At 45.3% G+C, this 21,142-nt stretch overlaps 3 non-coding genes across 3 annotated transcripts; all 3 read left to right on the plus strand.

Moving 5' to 3' along the window:
- Positions 1 to 7,122: 7,122 nt before the first annotated feature.
- On the plus strand, positions 7,123 to 7,212 carry trnar-ucg (transfer RNA arginine (anticodon UCG)). Its single transcript is given in 2 exon segments — positions 7,123 to 7,159; positions 7,177 to 7,212. It is a non-coding gene; the product is annotated as a tRNA-Arg (tRNA).
- A 7,797-nt stretch (positions 7,213 to 15,009) lies between these two features.
- trnal-cag (transfer RNA leucine (anticodon CAG)) lies at positions 15,010 to 15,092 on the plus strand. Its single transcript has one exon. It is a non-coding gene; the product is annotated as a tRNA-Leu (tRNA).
- A 4,551-nt stretch (positions 15,093 to 19,643) lies between these two features.
- trnas-gcu (transfer RNA serine (anticodon GCU)) lies at positions 19,644 to 19,725 on the plus strand. Its single transcript has one exon. It is a non-coding gene; the product is annotated as a tRNA-Ser (tRNA).
- Positions 19,726 to 21,142: the final 1,417 nt, after the last annotated feature.

The following is a 21,142-nucleotide window of genomic DNA, read 5'->3' on the forward strand; positions in this document are numbered from 1 at the left end:
GTCATTGAAAATGTAAACTACTGTCCCTCTCCTGCTCACCGTCTCGCTTGCCGGACTGCTCGGCGCCTCAGTAACCTCCCGCTCCTCCGCCTGCTCCCTACCCCTCACCGCCTCACTTGCTGTTCTGCTTGTCACCATCTCAGTTCCTGTGGTGAGATGGGCGGCGACAGGGGTCAGGAGGGAGGTGCCGAGTGGGAGGTGAGCGGCTTGGTAGTCGGGTAGCGAGCGGTGCGGCGTAAGTGTTGGCGTGGTGAGCGCCGTGAGCGAGGCGGCGAGGGTCTGGGGTCTGTGCACCTGGCATTCGGGAGCAGGGGAGTGACTGGGAGGCAGCAAGTGGGCGACCGTCAACGGCTGAACAACGAGGATGTCAGCGGTGGGAGGAACGGCGCACGCACCGGCAGACTGAGTGGGTGCCGAGTTCCTGTTCCTGCTCGGTGTCAGGAGTTACAGTGTAAAACTGATCACAATTCTAGCATTGCTGAGTTCTGATGAAACGTCATCGACCTGAAACGTGAACACTCTTTCACTGTCCACGCTGCTGCCTGCCATGAGGTGTAATTCTTAATTGTTTTCTGGTGTTACGACAGAAATCCAAAAGGAGTGTTGACGCACTCTGGAGGACAATGAATGCACATAGCGGATATCTCGCTTACCTGTGGAAGGCTCGTTGGTCAAAAGTATGATTCTCGCTTCGGGATTTTCGTTAACTGGTCGTGCGAGAGGTCCCGGGTTCAAATCCCGAAAGAGCCTTCGTGTGTTGCCATTTGTAATACATATTTCTTTAGGAGCGAAAAGGCGGGTTTTACTTAAACCCGGGCGAGTTTTTAGAACCTGAGAAGTCATTATAAGGAAATTATCACTGCAAAACGGGTGGAGTAAATGAAGAAACTGTTGCTCATGTAATCGGACGGTTAATTTATCCTAATAAGAGAATGAGTTAATTTATCCCAAGAAGAGAATGAGTGTAACTGAAACTTGAGTTTTCTTGCCGTCTCCATGGATACTGCCTGGCCTAGACACTGCCTGGTGTATTTCTTCAATGTTCTCTTTTACCTAGAGCGCTCTGAAAGAATGGCTGTTATATTTTGGGTGCCAATGAATGTCTATATTGGCTGAGTTATATACATACATTTACATTATTGGTCTCGCGGTTTGATTCTCGCCATGGGACGTTTCATAAGTGAGAATGTGAGCAGTCTCTGTTTCAAATCTCAGACGCGTTGTTATTTGTCGTGTAAGTCGCCCAGTGTATTGTCTAAAACTCACTGCGGTCTAGGTAGGGCGGTTTGCTTATATCAGGGGTAAGTTTGAGAACTGGACCCACCATTGCAGAGAACTCATCAATGAAACACACATGAAGGAAATGAAGGCAATTTGAAAAAAAAAAACAATTGCCCACTTAATCGCACTGTAATGTTACCCGAACACACTCATTAGACAACCCCATTTTCTGGATGAATGCATTCGGCTGTTGTATTCTCTGAGAGAATTGTAAACTTCTCTGAGACGGCCAGGTCTGGGAGCCCCATAGTGTGAATTTGTTTTGATCTTATTTTGTTTGTGTTCTAGGAGTTGTACTGAGCGGAAAGTGAGCCGTTTCACCTCGATCGATATTTTAGTGTAAAGGTAGTGTAAAGGTAGCTTAAACATTTTCAGGAGAAGGTATTTGATAGGCTGTGTGTGCTTAAAATTGTTTAGGACCAGACGCAGACGAGGTGCATCCAGAATACTGAGGGAGGAGAGCAAAAATTTCAGGGACACTGGCCACAATTTTCCAATATTCCTTAGACTCGCGGTGGTGACAGCGGAGTGGAGAATTGCTATTGTAACATCCTTGTTCAAGTAAATGTGTAAGGATAAGCCCAGAAACTACAGGGCAGCCAGTTTAACCTGGGTGGTGAGCTACCTTTCAGAAAGGAAAATTCTCGACAACATGAAAATTACCTCGGGAAAATGCACCTTAATAAGTAAAACCAGCATAGATTATGTTATGGTCCCAGCTGTGAATACCCCGGGACAATCCTAAACCCAGAGTGGAGCCCAGCTTGATAGATTCTAACTTTTATTTGTTAGTTTAAATACGAGGAAAGTAGCTACTGAACAGAGTCACAGGAGTCAGCTGATCAACTTTTAGCAAAGCATAAATAAAACATCTATTCAACGAGAAAAGATGAACCATGATACAATACTCTTTCACCCACAATTATAACTTTACAGGTGGAGACATGTTTGTAACGCAAATTGCAAAACCTATTTTATTATTTAATTTTCAGAGTAATTACACAATCCATGTATCAATAGGAACCCTGTGGTAAGGCACACCAGACCCTGAAACCAAGTGACAGATACCACCATAACCAGATGCTATGGATCTCTCCTCAACTCCCCCCAGAAGCTTGTCAAGCCGTGAGTCAACCAGTTTCACTGCACTCCTCCTTTCACACGAGGATTTCCAATCTCTGCTCTCCACACGCCGCCTTGGCATCTTCCCCCAAACCCATCCTTTCTCTCCGACGCCTTCCACAAGAGTTCACCTCCACGGTTTTGAACTGTCCTTACAATGTTCCTCTCCCATGGGTCACCACATGCATACAAGCTGTATTCCAAGCACTCTCTCTCATCGACTCAGGTGTCAACACTACGCTACTGCTTCACCTGCTCATGACAAAGATGTAAAGACCTTCAGTTGTCTCTTTTGGCTTTCTTTCCCCTTGCCAATTGTTCTCGCTTAAAATCTGCTTTCTGCAGGTTTTGTGCCTTCAACTCTGAAGCATGAAGCCATTCCCTCTGCCCCTCACTCTTAAATTCATTAACGGGACCTGTTCCAGGCTCCGATCCTTCCTTTGACCAGAAGGTCTGCTTTGGTCTTTTCCCTCTTCCACTCCCCTGGATTTTGGGATTTTTCTTTCGCTCGGGACTATCTACCTGCCCCCTTTTCCAGTCTCTCTTGGCAGCAACTTTCAAAAACCAACCGAGGTCCGCAGCTTCCAAATCAAAACTGGTGTTTCTCTCCTTCTCTTTGTGTGCTTCTGGTGCGGGGCGGGGTGGGGGGGGGGGGGGGGGGGGGGGGGAGACACCTGCCTCTCTGCCTCCCTCTTGCTAGGCATCAGCCCAATTCTTCGACTGATGTGTTTGCTTAACTTCCTAAGTCGTAAACCTGAATAGAAATGCAAGCACCTTTTTAAAACGAAACTAAAACTCCATTTGACCTTTCTTAACACACATACAGAAATACAAATCAAACTTAAACGTTAAAGCTAAAACTCATTCCTAACAATTGCAATTACCAGTATAACTTATTTAAACCTCTCTACTTCCTAACAATTTGGTAAGAACAAATCGTGTTATTTAACTTCAGTTAGTTTTTTTTTGATGTGACAGCAAAGAATTTTGATGAGGGTGAAGCCCTTGATGTGATTTACATGGACTTGAAAAAGGCATTTGATAAAGTGCTGGACAAAAGACTTCTGAGGAAAGTTAGAGCTCAATGAATAGAAGGGACAATAGCAGCACAGATACGAAATGAGCTGAGTGACGGGAACCAATGATTTGTGGTGAACTGTTGCATTTTGGACTGGAGAAAGTTATCTTGTGGAGCTCTCCAGGTCTCTCGGGGACTTGCGGGATATCGGGAACTGGGGGAAAAATAGAGTTGAGGCCCAAGGTCAACCATGATATCATCGAATGGCAGAGTAGGCGCGATGGGCCGTGTGGTCTACTGCTGTTCCTATTTCTTGTGTCCAGTGTCATGGTCCCTGCCCTTCCTGTAATTCATCAGCCAGATCTTGTTGCAAGCTCACAATTCCAACATTTGCCGATGATACAAAAGTTAGAAGCACTGTGAACTGTGAAGAGGGTAGTGTAGAACTCCAAAGGGATCTAGAAATGTTGATGGAATGGGCGGATAATTACCTGGTGAAATTTATTGCAGAGTAACCTGGTGTCATTCGTTTTTGTAGGAAGAGCATGGAGAGGCAACACGAAACGAAGGTTACAATTCCAAAGGGATTGCGGGAACAGAGGGATGCGGGTTTATATGTGCATAAACCATTTATCATCACAGGACAGGCTGAAAGAATGACCAGTAAAACAGACAACGTCATGAGCTTCATCAATATAGCATGTCGTACAAAAACAATAAAGTTATATGAAGCCTGTAGAAAACACTGCTTCGGCCTCAGCTAGAGTATCGTATCTAATTCTGTGCAACACAATTTAGCAAGGACGTGAAAGCATTAGTGAGAATGCAGAAAAAATTCACAAGATAGATCCAGGCATGAGGAACTTAATTGAATGATTGGAGAAGTTGGGAATGTGCTTCTTGAAGAGAGGGAGATTGAGAGGAGATTTGACAGAGGTATTCAAAATCACGAGATGTGTGGACAGAGTAAATACGGTTTTACTGTTCCATTGATGGAATGATCCAGAACAGGAGGACACAGATTTAAATTAATTTACGAAATAAGCAATTACTTTTTAAGGACATTTTTTTTTCATGCAGCATGTGTTTAGGATGTTGAATGCAGTGTCTGAGAGTGTGCTGGAGGCAGGGACAATTGAGGTTTTCAAAAGGGAATTTGATCTTGATCTGAAATGAAAAATGAGCAGTGTTACAGGGAAAAGGGTGTCGAGTGGCAGCAGGTGAGCTTCTCGTTCAGGGGGCCAGCCGAGTCGAGATGGGCCGAATGTTCTCATTACGTTCTGTGATTCAATGATCCCATAAAGAATCATGGACGATAGTGAAGACTATCATCAAATGGTGAGCAGCAAGTTTCTCAGGGCAGTAAGCGTTGGAATTTCCTGGGGCAGGATGTGACTAAGTGGCAGTTTCCTGGAACAAAACATTCATAGTAATAGAACCATAGAAAAGTTACAGTGCAGAAGGAGGCCATTCGGCCCGTCTTGTCCATGCCACCCAGGTGCGCTTTCTAATCCCACTTTCCTATGGCAATTGGCCATCATTTAACGGAATTATTTAACAGCACACAATGCAACATCCATCTGAACCTATCCGATGTAGTTACCTAGTTTAACTAGCAAGTGCACTCAGCAACCTTAAATCTTCTGTCCATAGTATAAGACAGGGACTAGAATCACTTGACAGAGAACTTGGGAGACATGGATTCGTTGGTTGATCCATGCAAATTGCTGATGTTGAGATTGATTCATGGTCATTTCACATAGAAATCAGTTTTAACTGAATGAAATCAAACCACGTCCCCACTCATTCGGGGAAAATGCTGTTTCTTTGCAAACATTGCAGAGTTATTTATTGAAATGCTTCATCTTGCTATTTTGAACCTTTGTTCTCAGTCATCTTTGTATTTTTAGTTCCTAACAAATCAACAATAGCTATTCATCCTGATAAATTACTTCTGCACAGGGTGTCTCGGTTGGTGACATTCACACCTCTGAGCCGCAAGTAAAAAGAGTCAAATTTCAATCCAGGGCTTGAGGACCAAAGTCAATGTTAACACTCCCAGCGGTGGCTCAAGAAGGCAGCTCACCACCGCCTTCTCAGAGCAAATCTGCACTCTTTCAAATGTAAGCGTATTTCCCCTCAAAGAAGGAGACCTAAACAGGTCTCAATACTTTAAGTTTTGTATCATCAACGCCCTCTTTAGTTATCACAAGACTGCCCGAGTTTATACTCCATTCCCCTTTCAATAAAGGCCAACACCTCATTAGCCTTCCTAACTGCCTGCTGTACCTGCAACCTAGCTTTGTTTTGTGATACCTGTACAAGGACACCCAAATCTCGCTGCAGCACAGCATTCTGTCATCTCTCTTCATTTAAAGAATATTAGTTTTTTTATATCTAACCCACCAAAGTGGTGATCCTCACATATTCCCACATTATTGTATCTACCAAACTTCTGTCCACCATCTCAAGCTATCTTTATTCATTTATAAACAATTTACATTCTGCTCACATTTTGCTTGCCTACTTATTAGTCTTTAGCACTATGAATTGTAAACTTGTATAAGGGGAGACGGAAAGACAGTATTTGCTATTCTTTTGTCAATTATCTTAGATCTGTAACGCCAAGATAAACCCAGTTTCACGAATAAAAACATGAATGAGTCAGAGACCGGAACTGGATTCAGAACGCGAAAAGATGATGTTAAGCAACGGATCCAGAAGTCCAGTCTGACCAGTGAGGAATCTACCCCTGAACCACTGACGTTCACAAATCCGCTCACTCCATGTGTCCAGATGGAAACCTGTCTGAAGGAACATGCAGCCTGACAATATGAAACAAACGGTAGGAAATTTCAGCAATTTCAGCAAAATGCGGAACACACTTGAGAAATTCTTCAGTGGTTGTCACGCGTCGTTCTGAAATCTTGTGGTTGTCAGGACAGTTGAAGAAAAGCAAACCATTGTTTTCTTTAAAGAAAACCTATCCAACACAGGATGTTCCCTCCTTCTCGCTCTTCCACATTCCCTGCACACGTTGGAGTCTGACCTCGCAGGCTTAATAGACGCAATCTCGGCTGTCTGTCAAAGGGTTGATCAGAACCTGTTTCCTTATCCAGGTAAATACCTACACAGAAATAACAACGACGACAACAATATTGTGGGTGCTGATTTACTTATTTACGGGCTGTGGTCGTCGCTGGCTAGGCCAGCGTTTATTGCCCATCCACAATTGCCCTTCAGAAACAGGCGGTGAGCTGCCATCTTGAACCGCTGCAGCCCCTGTGGTGTTGGTACACCCACTGTGCTGTTAGAAAGGGAGTTCCAGGATTTTGAACCAGCGACAGTGAAGGAATGGCGATCTCCATCCTAGTCAGGATGAAGTGCGGCTTGGAAGGGAACTTCCACGTGTTGGTGTTCCCATGTGTCTGCTGCCTTTGCAGCAGTTGAGGGGAGGCCACGAGGCAGAGAGTGAGATAGATTCAAAACACTGCAGGAGAATGATGAGGAGAGTGCGGACAATAGGAACAGAGTTCCCGATCTCCCAATCCTTACTTTCCAACGAAAGACACAGAATCAAACTCAGACCCTGAGGCCATGGATCTGGGATTCAGCGGATCATCCAAAAATCGAACTGAAAAATATACAACCACGATATTTATTTACTTGGCACTAGCATCAGTTCCAGCATAGTATTACCTGACCGCGTGGCCTAATGGATAAGGCGTCTGACTTCGGTGGTATTTGAAGAGGTTATCAGAAGATTGCACGTTCGAGTCCTGCCGTGGTCGTTTTATATCGAAATCTGTTTAACTTCCTGAAAACCGCGGTCTCACTCGTCAGCTGAAGGTTCTGCCTTTCCTTCCTAACATGGCAGGGCTCTTTCTCAAAGTGTCTGCTCTTGTTAATTTGTGCATTAATTTCTAACTCACTTTGTTTATCTGATCAGGTTCGTTAAATTATTCATGTGTCCAACTGGAACAAAAGTTGTGCATCAGTCGGTTTAATAAAATGCTTTGGGAGAATTCCAATCTTCCCATGAAGTGGCTCGATCATTAGCTGAATCTGCTGTCACTGGACTAACAATACAGAGGTGCCAGGCTAATCTCTGCGGGCACGGGGTTAAATCCCAACAGACCAGTTTTAAATTAAAATATTTCCGAAATTTGGAATTAAAACCCAAGCCCAGTAATGGCGGCTATGAAACTGTCATCGATTGTAGTAAAAACCCACCCGGTTCACGAATGCCCTTTACGGAAAGAAATCATCCGCCCTTCCCTTGCCTGCCCTACATGTGACTCCAGACCCACAGTAATTTGCTTCACTCGTAACTTCAAGGATAATGTGAGATGATCAACAAATGCTGGGGTTGCAAAAGACGCCCATACACTATGAAAAAATAAACAATTGGTAAACAGACACGACATGGTTTTCAGGATGTCTACCTTTTCCCTTGAAGAATGAAGGCAGGGGGGTGGTCTCATACAGGTCTTTAAAATTATGAAAGATTTTGGGAGGCTGAATTCAGGGAAAACGGAGCAGAGAAGGGTAGATAAGTATGTGTCTCGCTCTCACACACAAGACAACGGCTGACGGGTCAAATGCAACGTTATCGGCGATTCATAAGAGCGGTAGATAAATTCCATCCACAATGTCTCCGCGGCAGCCTCCAGATTCCGTGGGAGCACTGCCGAACAAACTGTAGTGTCGTTCTTGAAGGCAGCTCCACCAGCATTCCGGCCCAACTCCTGAAAAATTAAGATAAAAGCAAAATACTGCGGATGCTGGAAATCTAGAACAAAAGCAAAAATACCTGGAATAACTCAGCAGGTCTGACAGCATCTGCGGAGGGGAATACAGTTAACGTTTCGTGTCCGCATGACTGTTCAACTGATGAAGAATCATTCGGTCTCGAAACGTTAACTGTATTCCCCTCCGCAGATGCTGTCAGACCTGCTGAGCTTTTCCAGGTATTTTTGTTTTTGTTCCTGAAAAATTAACTTGGATGGACTGCACACTGTGTCCGGATAATCGAAAAGCGTCGCATCCGCCAAGTCCTGTTTCCTCAACTCTCAGATGGACAACATTCCAGGGGAGGACAAGGAAAATGCTCCAAAGACACTCTGAAACGTTAATTCAAACGCTGCAGCATTCATATTAATGACTGCGAGGAACTTGCTTCTCACCATTCAAAATGACCAAAACCTGTCCCCAAGCTGCAGCGCGCTGTGATTCCCCAGGTCTTAATGATGAGGCAGAAAGGCGGCTAAGAAGAAGTAACAGGAAGCAAATCCTGCACTCTGGATCTCACTACCTCGTGGGACATCCTGTCCCCATGTGTCCAAAGGTCTGTGGCCCGAGAATCGGCCTGTTCACTCTCATGAAGGCCCATGGCAGAAACTCACGGCCCTGAGTGGATGTCATCCTCGTATCGCGGGACAGACGATAACCACTGCTTGTTACATAATACATGTAAGAAGAGCTCATCTCCATCCATAGTATTTCTACAACTGTCCCTTCCCGAATAACATGAACAAGTCTCCTCTGTTTTCTCTGATCTGTCAACTTCACTATATCAGAATGTGCTGCCATCTACTGGCCGCAACACAGCGGAAGAAATTCACATTGTCGGTGTCGCGGAAACAGGCCAATGTGAGGAATCTGTGATGTGATGTGATGGGGCAGACATAGAAATGCAAATATGAAATACAATTTAGGAAACATGATTAATTAATTTATTTCCATTGAATCGGCAGCAGTTACAGGCCAACTATCGCCTGGAGCTACTGAGACGATTAGATAAACTGCAATTAAGGGAATTCTAAATCAGTATAGGAGGGAAAATGAATATAAGGGATAAACAGAGAATGTTCCATGAAGTATTCTAGGTGGAGGATCTTGTCGGACAGTTTACCCGTTGGAACAAATCGCCCACTTTCAGTGAGGTAAATTCTGGTTTGAATGAATCCAGATTTGCAAAGTGTCTCAGGGACTGACATACACGTAATGAATCTCATACTCAAACTGTGAGCAAAAGACAGAGAGACCCAGAATGAATCATTAACTCAGGCCTGGCATCCGTGACTGACTGATACATATTGAATCACACACTCTCACAGTATTCAATGGACAGAATGATACAGAATGAATCATACACTCAGGCACATCATGAGAAACTGACAGATCCCCGATAAATCCCGAAAACAAATCCTGTCCCAGGGACAAAGCGATAAAGAATTAATCCACAGAGACCGACAGATGAACAATGAATTCTACACTCAAACCTTTTTCCAGAGACAAAGTGGAACCTCACACACATACACATACTGTTACACTCTGCTACAACAGAGAAGGGGACTATTCGGCCCTCTGACTCTCCTGAGATGCTTCAGCAGAAACTCAGCTATCCCAGTCCCCAGCCCTGTCTCCATAGCCATGTAAACTTTTATCTTCAGGTGGCTGTCCAGTTCCACTATGAAAGCCCCGATTTTATTTTGCCTCTACCACCTACCCCAGACAGTACATTCCAGATCCTTACCACTCACCAAGGAAGATTAATCCTCATGTCCCCATTGATTCGTTTAAAACCGGTGCCTTGCACCAATAGAAACTGTTTCTCACTGTCTAATCTGTCTCAATCTGTCGCAGCCTCGTCGTCCTGTATTCTCGACCGTCAGGCATGGTTTCTCAGTCTGACCCCATCCCTGCAACATCAGAAAACCTCTTGACCAACCTCTGCTCTTTGTTCGTATGTTCCATCAAATTATTCGATAAATCGGGATGAAGAACTTCCTTAAAGAAGCTGTCATTGGTTTAAATGAAGGGACCGAGTTGTGATTTAATTTCTGGAACTAAGCAGCTCCTGGAGGGAGCTCAAGGGCCAACTAGAGTTACAGAGAGCAGAAAAATTCAGGGGAATGGTGAGGAGAGAGAGCGAGCAATAGGGGCTGAGTTTCCGATTTCCATTTCTACAAGACAAGAGGGCCTAACTTAAAATTTGAGCTAAACCGATCTAGGGTGATATCAGGAAGGTTTCTTCACACAAAGGGCCGTGCAAATCTGCAACCCTGTCCCGCAAAATGGTTCTGAACCTGGGGGGTCAATTCGAACATTTAGGAACTGCATCTGATAGTTTTTTATTGTTTGTTTGTTTCGCAATTATTTTAAGGATTATAAAAACACGGTGGATGGATGAAGTTCAGATATAGACTAGTCATGAGCTGAACAGGATTGAGTGGAGAACAGTCTACGTCCGTTGCTATATTCACATCTTGCTAATCCTGGACGAAACAAATCATCAGCCACTCTATTTTTTCTTAACAATCAAAGTTAATTTCTCCTCCCCATCTTCATAACGATAAGCGAAACCTGGAGGGAACTGAAACGAGGCTGATTCCTTTATTGAGAACATTTTCCTCTCACGATTAACGATTTCCTGTTGAATACTAGAACCCCATCACCGGTCAGTTACCAGTAACTGCTATTGACACACAGAGAATCCAGTCACCCCTGCATTCTCTATATTTCCCCAGCTGCAAATTCTTCCATCAGTTTTGAGGAATATTAGCAATGAAAAATCAGTCCCATGATGATGTTGTTAACAATAACCAAATCCAATCAACCGGGCTTTACCCTCTCTGTTAAACCTCTTTCTCGGTGGCGGCATATCTTACTGATTTGATACAGGAGTTGATCTTTCACCAGTCCAGTGGTTGACAGACCAACTGAATATTAGAGCACTTTCTGATATGGTTAAATTTCAAATGCAGTTCATTTATCAATTTGCCAATATATCAATAGATTCAAACTAGTCCTGTTAAAGCAGAATGACAGTGAGTTCAGTCTTTCTGCTCACTGTACACACATATAACGAATTGTCTCAAACGGCAGGAGCGGAACCCGCAGCCCGCAGTCTTCATGTTAGCATTGACCTGAATTTCAGTTTTGTGGGTAGTGGGGTACAGGGAGCGCGGATGTTATTGTGGGAAGTGAAGTCAATTTTCCTGTGAATGGAGCCGGTTAAAGAGCTCGGGCCGGCCTGAGAGTCCCAGAGGCCGGGGTCAGTGGGTAGCCTGGGGAGGAGACAAGCGCCATGACAGGAAATAAGATTTGAAAGAGAGAGGGGGTACGGGCGGGGCGGGACGGGGTGATGCGGGGAGGGGGAGGGAGTGCCAGGGAGGGAGATAGGGAGGGAGACTGCGAGGGAGAGAGGGAGGGAGTTAGAGAAGGGCGGAGCTGGAGGATGAGAGGCAGCGGGCGGCAGGGAGCGAGGAACTTGAATTTTTCCATCACATTTTACAACCTCAGGAAGCCCTAAAACCTCACGGACAATGGTGCGGGAGCGGAGGTGTGTCTTGGTAAGTGAGATTGCTGCTTGAATGTGCACAGCAACATCCCACCGCAGCAACCTGATCAATGACTATATAATCTGTTTCAGAGATCCTGTTTGAGGGATTAATATTGATCCCAGGACTCCGGGTAAAACTCCGCTTCTCTTGTTGTAAATAGTCTGGTCGGATTGTTCACATCCGTCCGAGAGGGGAAATGGGATTTCGGTTTAAATTGTGGTTTATGAGTGAAATAGTCATGTATCTTTATTGCCCCTCTGTGGGGCATTACGCAATTTGTGAAACATATTTGCCTCTTCTAGAATTTCAAGCAGTTGGAAGCACTGAAGAAGTCCTGGTTCTATCTTTACTAATTCACCTGAACTGTGATAATGAAATATAACATCTTCCAGGCAGTGGAGATATAATATAGGCACCAAAAATACTCACACACCACAGCGGATGTTGCCTTTTTTCCCCCAGGGAGACTCGGTTGAAGAGTTTCCCTTTTTTGTTACTCTGAGCTTCTCAATGTTGTAATGCTGTCTGCTTCATTCCTGGGAGACAAGTGGGAATCAGAAATGATCACTCCCTCCCTGTGTGACTCCGACTGATACAGTTGTTATCATTAAGGTCAGTCAGCCTCTGACCCCTTATCAGGTCCAATATTTGACCCAAAGTTAACGTTTTCTGTTATCTACACTGGGGATCGAAATTCCCGCTGCACTCTCTATCCCTGCCGTGATAAAAAAATCCGTCTCTTTCAACTGTGGGTGTCTATCTCTCATTGTCAGTGACACCTCTTCAATTAACAATCTACTTCTGCTTCTCCTTACAGAGTGTAATCTCTTCTGTCTTTTTTCCCTATGCAGTGAACTATAATTTGGTCAGCTGCTCCCTTGCTTCTTACAATGAGGAGGTTGTGAGTTCAAAACTCATTCCCGGATCCTGACCACAAATTCAAGCTCACGCTCTAGTGAATTATTTGCAGTTACTGGTGCCAGCTTTTAGACGATATGTTGAACTGAGCTGCCATCTGCCTTCTCACGTAAAATATAACAAGGCACAATTTCGGAGAGGGGTGGGGGAGTTATTCCATGATGTCGGAGACATTCAAAACAGATCCTATTGCCTTCATCACATTGCTGTGCCTGGAACCTGACTGTGTGCAACTCCTTTGAAAAATTGTTCAAAAACATGATGACTAAATTCCTGTTAGGAAAAGACAAGTTATTATTGAAAATTCTGCTGTGTGGGCTTCATTGGACAGCAGAGAAATCAGGTGAGGAATTCGAGTAAATCGACACCAGAGAACAAGTCACCGTCAAAACTGGATCAACTCTTGCGAAGCTCAATGAGTAAAAGCTGAGAGTTCCGCGCATCATCAGTTCATTAACCAGAGACACTCACAGAGTGTTTTGTACAACGTGTCTCTAATGCAAACCTGAAGGAACGAAGCCTTACCAGTTCATGGTGATATTGGGGATGGATCTCCATATATTTAATAAGTGAGTAAGAATGAATAAACTTAGGACTCCAAACAATGATTAACGGTGTCTTTGACGTGATGCTCTTCCCGTTATGCTGATAATTTTCTCCTTCTCGATGGTACATGTATCAGGGAGGACGCTGCTGTCCAAATACGCATAGGAATTAATGCAGGGTGTCCTATAGATCGGACATACTGTAGCTAATATGTATAATCTCCGCAACAATGTTTCCGCCTAAGAGATTTGTTTTGTTATTTTTTTCTATTCAGATCATCTTGGGGTGATTGAGAACAAGGAAAGGCCATTCTGACCATGGCCTGAAATGGGCTGAGAGAAAGAGGAAATACTCGGCTGGTGTATTTTTGTAACATTTACTACTTCTGTCTGTGTGAGAATAAAAACGATTTGAGAAGGTGGTTGCAGATTGAAGTGTTTACTGGAAGTAAGAAGCTGATACAAATTCCCTGCACAGAACAAGCCAGATCTGTTTTTCGGTCGCAGACCGCTGGTTATTTTTGGTGTGAATAAGAACAAAAATAGCAGAAGATGGTTTGGATCCATCGGCTTCTGTGCTGTGGGCTTCGCTGCACCGCCCTGCGACGGAGCCGTAATTCCTTCCTGCCGCTGAATACTTTACGGTAGCCAAGGAAATATTCACTTCTTACTTATTTTTAATCAAGAGCACACGTGTTGGGAAGCTCACCCTGGCTGCGCAATTACACTTCACACCACTCCGAATGCAACAGGCAGAGAAAGACACACAGAAAAGCAGTAGAGACGATCAGGACACACACAGTGACAGACAGGAAAAGGTGCGCAAACCAGCAAGATACCGCCCCCACCCCACAAACTCAACCCCCCACCCTCTCACAGCTGGATGAGGGAAAACAAGCCCAAGAGAGACAGGGGGACCACCCGCTTTCTAGTCCACTCACTTTAGCCATCACCATCCCAGCGGGAACAACGGGGCGGCGCCACTCCCTGTGGGATAGAAATGGCAGAAATTCCCCCAGCTCCAGTAACTAGACCTCCTAGTGGATCTGGAAGGGACACCAACTTCCGTCCATCTTAAGAGAGTCACAGTTCCCTGTATGTGAATGTGGATTAACCCCTTATATTCCCTCACAGAATCTGTGATCCCCGGGCCCGTCCGAATTCCGAAAAAAAAACGCTAAGACGACCTGAGAGCTGAGCAGGTGGGAGGGGAGATGGGAGTGGGCCGCGGTACTGGGGACAGAGAGGGAGGTGCGGGGGGTGGGGATGGTGGAGGTGTGGTGGTGGGGGTTGAAGGCCATGGCGCAGAGTGATGAGTGTGAAAACAGACGACTTTAAAGGTCACAGGAAAGCGGTGCCTGGAGCTGCCCCGAGAGACAAGCTTTGGGTTGTCAGTAAAAATATCTCCTGTAATGAAGCACAAAATCAGAAACAGGAAATGCGGGGAATATTCAGTAGGTCCGAAAGCAGCTGTGGGGAGATATTCCTGTCGCCAGGATGTAAGTCTCCAATTGGATACTTCACGTCGCTCAGATCTTACACTCTCAACACCTTCGTGTGAGGAACAGGTCGGGCGGGAATTGGGTCTTTGTTGATTTGAGCAAACAGAGCAATGCAGCAATGAGAAGCTCCTCACCCCCCGGCGGCTTGGGGAAGGATGGGACTCAGATACAGGAACCTGACAGGTGCTGAAAAAAGGAAAATCACATCGAGCTTCTGAAAGCAGTGACGATGAATGTGGAATTTAAAAACCATTTATGCAGAAAGGAGCGATTGAGTCAGGATGGCCGAGCGGTCTAAGGCGCTGCGTTCAGGTCGCAGTCTCCTCTGGAGGCGTGGGTTCGAATCCCACTCCTGACATTATTTTTTCCTTCCAAACCCGAGATCTCAACCACCTGGGAGGAAAAAGGCAGCAGATGCATGAGAACAGCAGCAAGCTCCCCTCCGAGCGACACACCATCCTGACTTGGAACTGTATCGCCCTCTCAAATCCTGGAACTCCCTTCCTAACAGCGCTGTGGACCTACTTACACCATATGGGCTGCAGCAGTTCAAGAAGGCAGCTCACTGCCAGCTTCTCAAGGGGAATTTCGGTCGGCCGAGCCAGACTCGAGGCAACCGGACCCCCTGAAAACAGCTCATAAAGTAAACTGGATACAAAAGCAACAAACTGCGAATGCTGAAAATCAGAAATAGTAACAATCAGAAAGTGCTGGAAATACAAAACAATTATACAGCATCTGTAGAGAGAAATGTAGAACCAGCAGGTTACAGCGCTCCAGATGAAGATCTCAGTACATTTGCCCTTCTCGACCGCAGTAGTCGTGGGTTTGGAAAGTGTTGTTTAAGGAGGCTTGGTGAATTCCTGTATGCATCTTGTAGATGCTTCACTCTCCTCGACAGTGCGTCGCTGGTGGAGGGAGTGAATGTTTATGGATGTGGTGCCAATGAAGCTTTCTTCTGGATGATGCCAAGCTTCCTGAGTGTTGTGGGTGCTGCACTGCACCAGGCAATTGGCGACCATTCCATCACACTCCTGACTTGTACCATATAGATTCTGGACAAGCTTTGGAGAGTCAGGAGGTGAGTTACTCGTCGCACAATCCCTCGCCTCTGACCTGCCCTTGTAACGACAGTGTTTATAAGGCTAGTCCAGTTCAGTTTTTGGTCATCAGTAACCCACAGGTTGTTGAGAGTGGGCGATTCAGTAGCGGTAACGCCATTAAACGTCAAGGGCCAGTGGTTAGATTCTCTCTTGTTAGAGATGGCCATTGCCTGGCACTTATGTGGCGCGATTGTTACTTGTCATTTTTCATCCCAAGTTTGGATATTGTCCAGGTCTTGCTGCATTTGGATATGGACTGCTTCAGTATCTGAGGAGCCACGAATGGTGCTGAACATTGTGAAATTATAAGCGAACATCCCCACCTCTGATCTTTTGATGGAAGAAAGGTCGTTGATGAAGCAGTGGAAGAAGGCTGGGCCGAGCACATTACCCTGAGGAACTCCTGCAGTGATATCCTGGAGCTGAGATGACTGAACGCCTTAGGCATGACTCCAAACTAATGGAGTTTTCCACCTGATTCCCATTGACTCCAGTTTTCCTAGTGCTCCTTGATGCCACACTCAGACAAATCCGGCCTTGATGTTAAGGGCAGTCACTCTCACCTCTCCTCAGGAGTTCAGCTATTTTGCCTGTGTTTGAACCAAGGCTGTAACGATGTAATGAGCTGAGTGTCCCTGGCGGAACCCACACGGTTCATCACTGAGCAGGATATTGTTAAGCAAGTGCCGCTTGATAGCACTATTGATGACCCCTTCCATTACATTCCTGATGATCGAGAGTAGACTGATTGGGAAGTAATTGGCCGGGTTGGATTTGGCCTGCTTTCTGTGTACAGTAAATACCTGGGCAATTTTCCACATAGCCGGGTAGGTGCCAGTGTTGTAGCTGTACTGGAAAAGCTTGGCTCGGGGCGTGGCATGTTCTGGGGCACAAATCTTCACTACTATTTCCAGAATATAGTCAGGGCCCATAGCCTTTGCACTACCCAGTGCCTTCAGCTGTTTCTTGATATCACTTGGAGTGAATCGAATTGGCTGAAGACTGGCATCTGTGATGCTGGGGACCTCTGGAGGAGGCTGAGATGGATCATCCACTCGGCACTTCTTGTAGCAAATGCTTATCGTTTGTGCTGATGTGCTGAGGTCCTCCATTATTGAGGATGGGGATATTTGTGGCGTCTCTTCCTCCAGTGATTTGTTTAATTGTCCATCACCATTCCCGAGTGGATGTAGCAGGACTGTGGATCTTAGGTCTGCCTGTTGGTTGTGCGATTGCTTAGCTCTGTCTATCACTTGCTGCAGATGCTGTTTGGCACGCAAGTAGTCCTGTGTCATAGCTCCACCAGGTTGACAACTCATTATCAGGTCAGGCTGGTGCAGCTCCTGGAATTCCCTCTTCACTCTTCATTGAAACAGGGTTGATCACCTGGCTTGATGGTAATGATATCGTGGGGAATATGCCAGCCCATAAGTTTACAGATTGTGTTCGAGTACAATTCTGCTGATGCTGATGCCTCCCAGTGCTTCATGGATGTCCTGTTTTGAGTTGATAGATCTGTTCGAAACCTATCCCATGTAGCATGGTGGTAGTGCCACACAACACGATGGATACTAACCTCAATGTGAAGGCGGGACTTCGTCTCCACAACTTCTGTGTGATAGTCACTCCGATACTATCGTGGACAAATGCATCTGCGGCAGGCAGATTGGTGAGGATGAGCTCAAGTGTGATTTTCCCTCTTGTTGGTTCACTCAGCACCTGCCACAGGCCCAGTCTCGCAGCGATGTCATTTAGGACTTGTCCAGCTCGGTCAGTAGTGGTGCTACCAAGCCACTTTTGGTGATGCACATTGAATCCCTCCACCCTGAGGCAAGTCTGTACCCTTGCCACCCTCAGTGCTTCCTCCAAGTGGTGTTCAACATGCAGGAGCACTGGTTCATCAGCTGAGGGAGGGCGGTACGTGGTAATCAGAAGGTTTCCTTGCTCACGTTTGACCTGATGACTTGAACCTTCATCGGGTCCGGAGGCGATGTTGAGGAATTCTAGGGCTACTGCCACCCTACTGCATACCACTGTGCCGCCACCTCTGCTGGGTCTGTCCTGCCGGTGGGACAGGGCATATCCAGGGATAGTGATGGTGGAGCCTGGGACGTTATCTGTGAGGATGAATATTTCAGGCTGATGCTTGCCTAGTCTGTGAGGCAGATCTCCCAATTTCTGCACTAGCCCCCAGATGTTAGTAAGGGGGACTTTGCAGGGTGGACAGGGCTGAGACTGACGGTGCCGAGGTCGATGCCACCTGGTCCGTCCGGTTTCATTCCCTTTTTTGTGACTTTGTAGCGGTTTGTTACAGCTGAGAAGCTTGGTAGGACATTTCAGAGGGTAGTTAAGTGTCAACCACATTGCTGTGTCTTCGACAGTGCGATCAAGTGGCACTAACCCACCAATCACCTGCTCACTGAAGTTCTGTTTGGTTTCCGCCAGGGCCACTCAGCTCCCGACCTCATTGCAGCCTTGATCCAAATATGGACAAAAGAGCTGGACTCAAGGCGTGAGTTGCAAGTGACGACAGTTGACTATACAGAAGCATTTGGCAGAGTGTGGCATTGAGAAACCCAACAAAACTGAAGTCAATTTATACAAGGAGGGAAACTCTCCACTGGTTGGAGTCGGCCCCAGGATTTCTAATACATTCCAAAAGATTTCCAGCATCCACAGTATTTCGCATTTTGTTAATTTCCTGTGGGCGGCAATGAAAGGATATGTTGAATCCTGTTTTGTGGCAGCTGACTCGTTGGGGTATGATTCTCGGTTTGGGATTTGTGGTGAATTAATATGCGAGAGGTCCCGGGTCCAATTCCCGGGCGACCCCCCCCCCCCCCCCCCCCCCCCCCCAGCATTTTAATACATTAATTCGTGTGCTCGAGCCGGTGCCAGTTGGGGAAATCAGGACCAGGTTTGAACATCCGGGAAATCATTGCGGAGAATAAATCACAACACAGAAAACCAACGCAAAGTTTCTCCTAATGCATCGAATACGGCAACTCTCTCCTTTTGGGTTCAGTCGGAGGCTGATTGCTGTCAGTTACAGTCTTGAGTGAGAAACCACATTTCAGTTGTGTTCCGGTACTTGCAGTGAGTCGGAAGGAGTTTCTTTATTCTTCCAGGTGAATGTATGTTTCGGCCTTTCCGCGATGGGTTTTCACACTGTCCAGAAACATGTTGAAGTGTTGAAGTGATTCACATCAGTCGATTTACAACAGTTCCTACCTGATGTGATGGAAATTTAAAAAATTATTTTAAATTTATTTTATTAATTAATATTAATTTATTGTATTTAATTAATTTTATTTTATTTTATTTATTTAATTAATATTTATTAATTTTATTATGTTGGGTATCATGTTGAAGTCAATCACATCAGTCGATTTACAACAGTTTCGACCTGATGTAATGGAAATTTAAATGTATTTTATTGACAAACTACATGAGATACCTGGATGATTATTCAGGACCTGAAACAATCAGGATCATTTAGTTCAGCAGTAGTAAAAACAAAAAGCTACTGCGGATGCTGGAAGTCCAAAATAAAAACAGAATTACCTGGAAAAACTCAGCAGGTCTGGCAGCATCGGCGGAGAAGAAAAGAGTTGACGTTTCGAGTCCTCATGACCCTTCATCAGTTCTGTTGAAGGGTCATGAGGACTCGAAACGTCAACTCCTTTCTTCTCCGCCGATGCTGCCAGACCTGCTGAGTTTTTTCCAGGTAATTCTGTTTTCATTTAGTTCAGCAGTTCATGGATACAAAAAAGTACAGGAGGAGGTTTAAGACGGGAAGCGCTCGTGACGAAGTGGCCGAGAGGTTAAGGCGATGGACTGCTAATCCATTGTGCTTTGCATGCGTGGGTTCGAATCCCACCTCCGTCGTCAGTTTATTAACTGGTTCTTCGTGAACGCGGTGCTTTTTTCGGAAGGCATGTCTGAAATCACTGATGTAATCTTCCGAGACCAGGTTTCCAGAGGTGGTGGCGTCGGGATAATTTCGCTAATCACTCCATGATTATCTGAATTTAAGGCTGCTCATCCAGTGTGCCTCCCACACGCGAGTTTAAATCCTGTTTTTGTATGGGACCGCGTTATGCAGAAAGCAAATATGAAATTATCATTGTGATATCAGACCCAAGTTATGACGTTTCCTGTAATACCGTGAATATCAATGTTTCAGGGTCGATCTGATTGAAAATTTTACGATGATTAAATAACATTCTAGCTTCGTTTTTTAGTCTAGCGGGCAGTGTGCCAACCATTTAGATTGTACTGGGGTGTTGACAAGAAGCATTGGGAATCGAAATTCCTGCTACAATCTCTCTCCCTGCCGTGAGAAAATGTCGGTCTCTTTCAACTGTGGGTGTTTATCTCTCATCGTCTGTGACATTTATTCAATTAACAATCTACTTCTGCCTCTCCTTGGAGTGAAATGCCTTCTGTCGTCTTTCCTTTGCTGTGAATGATGATTCAGTCAGTTGTTCTCTTGCCCTTTACAATCAGGGGGTTATGAGTTCAATACTCACTCCAGAATCCTGAGCACAAATTCAGGCTGACGCTCTAGTGCAGTAATCAGTGAATGATTCACTGTTAGTGGTGCCAGCTTTTAGATGATATGGTAAATTGAGGTGCCCTCTGCCTTCTCAGGTACAGTATACCAAGCACCATTTCGGAGAGGGGCGGGGGAGTTATTCCATGGTGTCGGGGCCCACAGTCATCCCTCAATTAAAATCACTTTATAACAGATTATATTGTCTTTATCACATCGCTGCTCCTGGAAGCAAGCCGGCTGTGAGCATTTTTTAAACAAATTGTTCAGAAAAATGGTGATTGAAATCCTGTGAGGAAAAAATCAAATTACTATTGAAAACTCTGCTGAGTGAGCTTCCTTGGACAGCAGAGAAATCAGGTGAGGAATTCGAGTAAATCGACACCAGAGGAAAAGTCAACATCAAAACTGGATCACCTCTTGCGAAGATCAATGAGTAAAAGCTGAGATCTCCGAGCATCATCAGTTCATTGACCAGAGACACTCACAGGAGTGTTTTGTACAATGTGTCTCTAATGCAAAACTGAAGGAACGAAACCTTCCCAATTCATGGTGATATTGGGGATGGAATTCCATATTTTAAATAAGTGATTAAGAATTTACGATCATATCTGTCAAAATAATGGTTATCCGTGTCTTTGACGTGATGTTGTTTCCGCTATGCTGATAATCTTGACCTTCTCATGGTCCATGTCTCAGGGAGGACGCTGCTGTCCAAATAAGCATGGGAATTACTGCAGGGTGTCCTGT

This window comes from Cetorhinus maximus, chromosome 31, assembly GCF_964194155.1.
Source record: "Cetorhinus maximus chromosome 31, sCetMax3.hap1.1, whole genome shotgun sequence".
Taxonomy (NCBI): domain Eukaryota; kingdom Metazoa; phylum Chordata; class Chondrichthyes; order Lamniformes; family Cetorhinidae; genus Cetorhinus; species Cetorhinus maximus.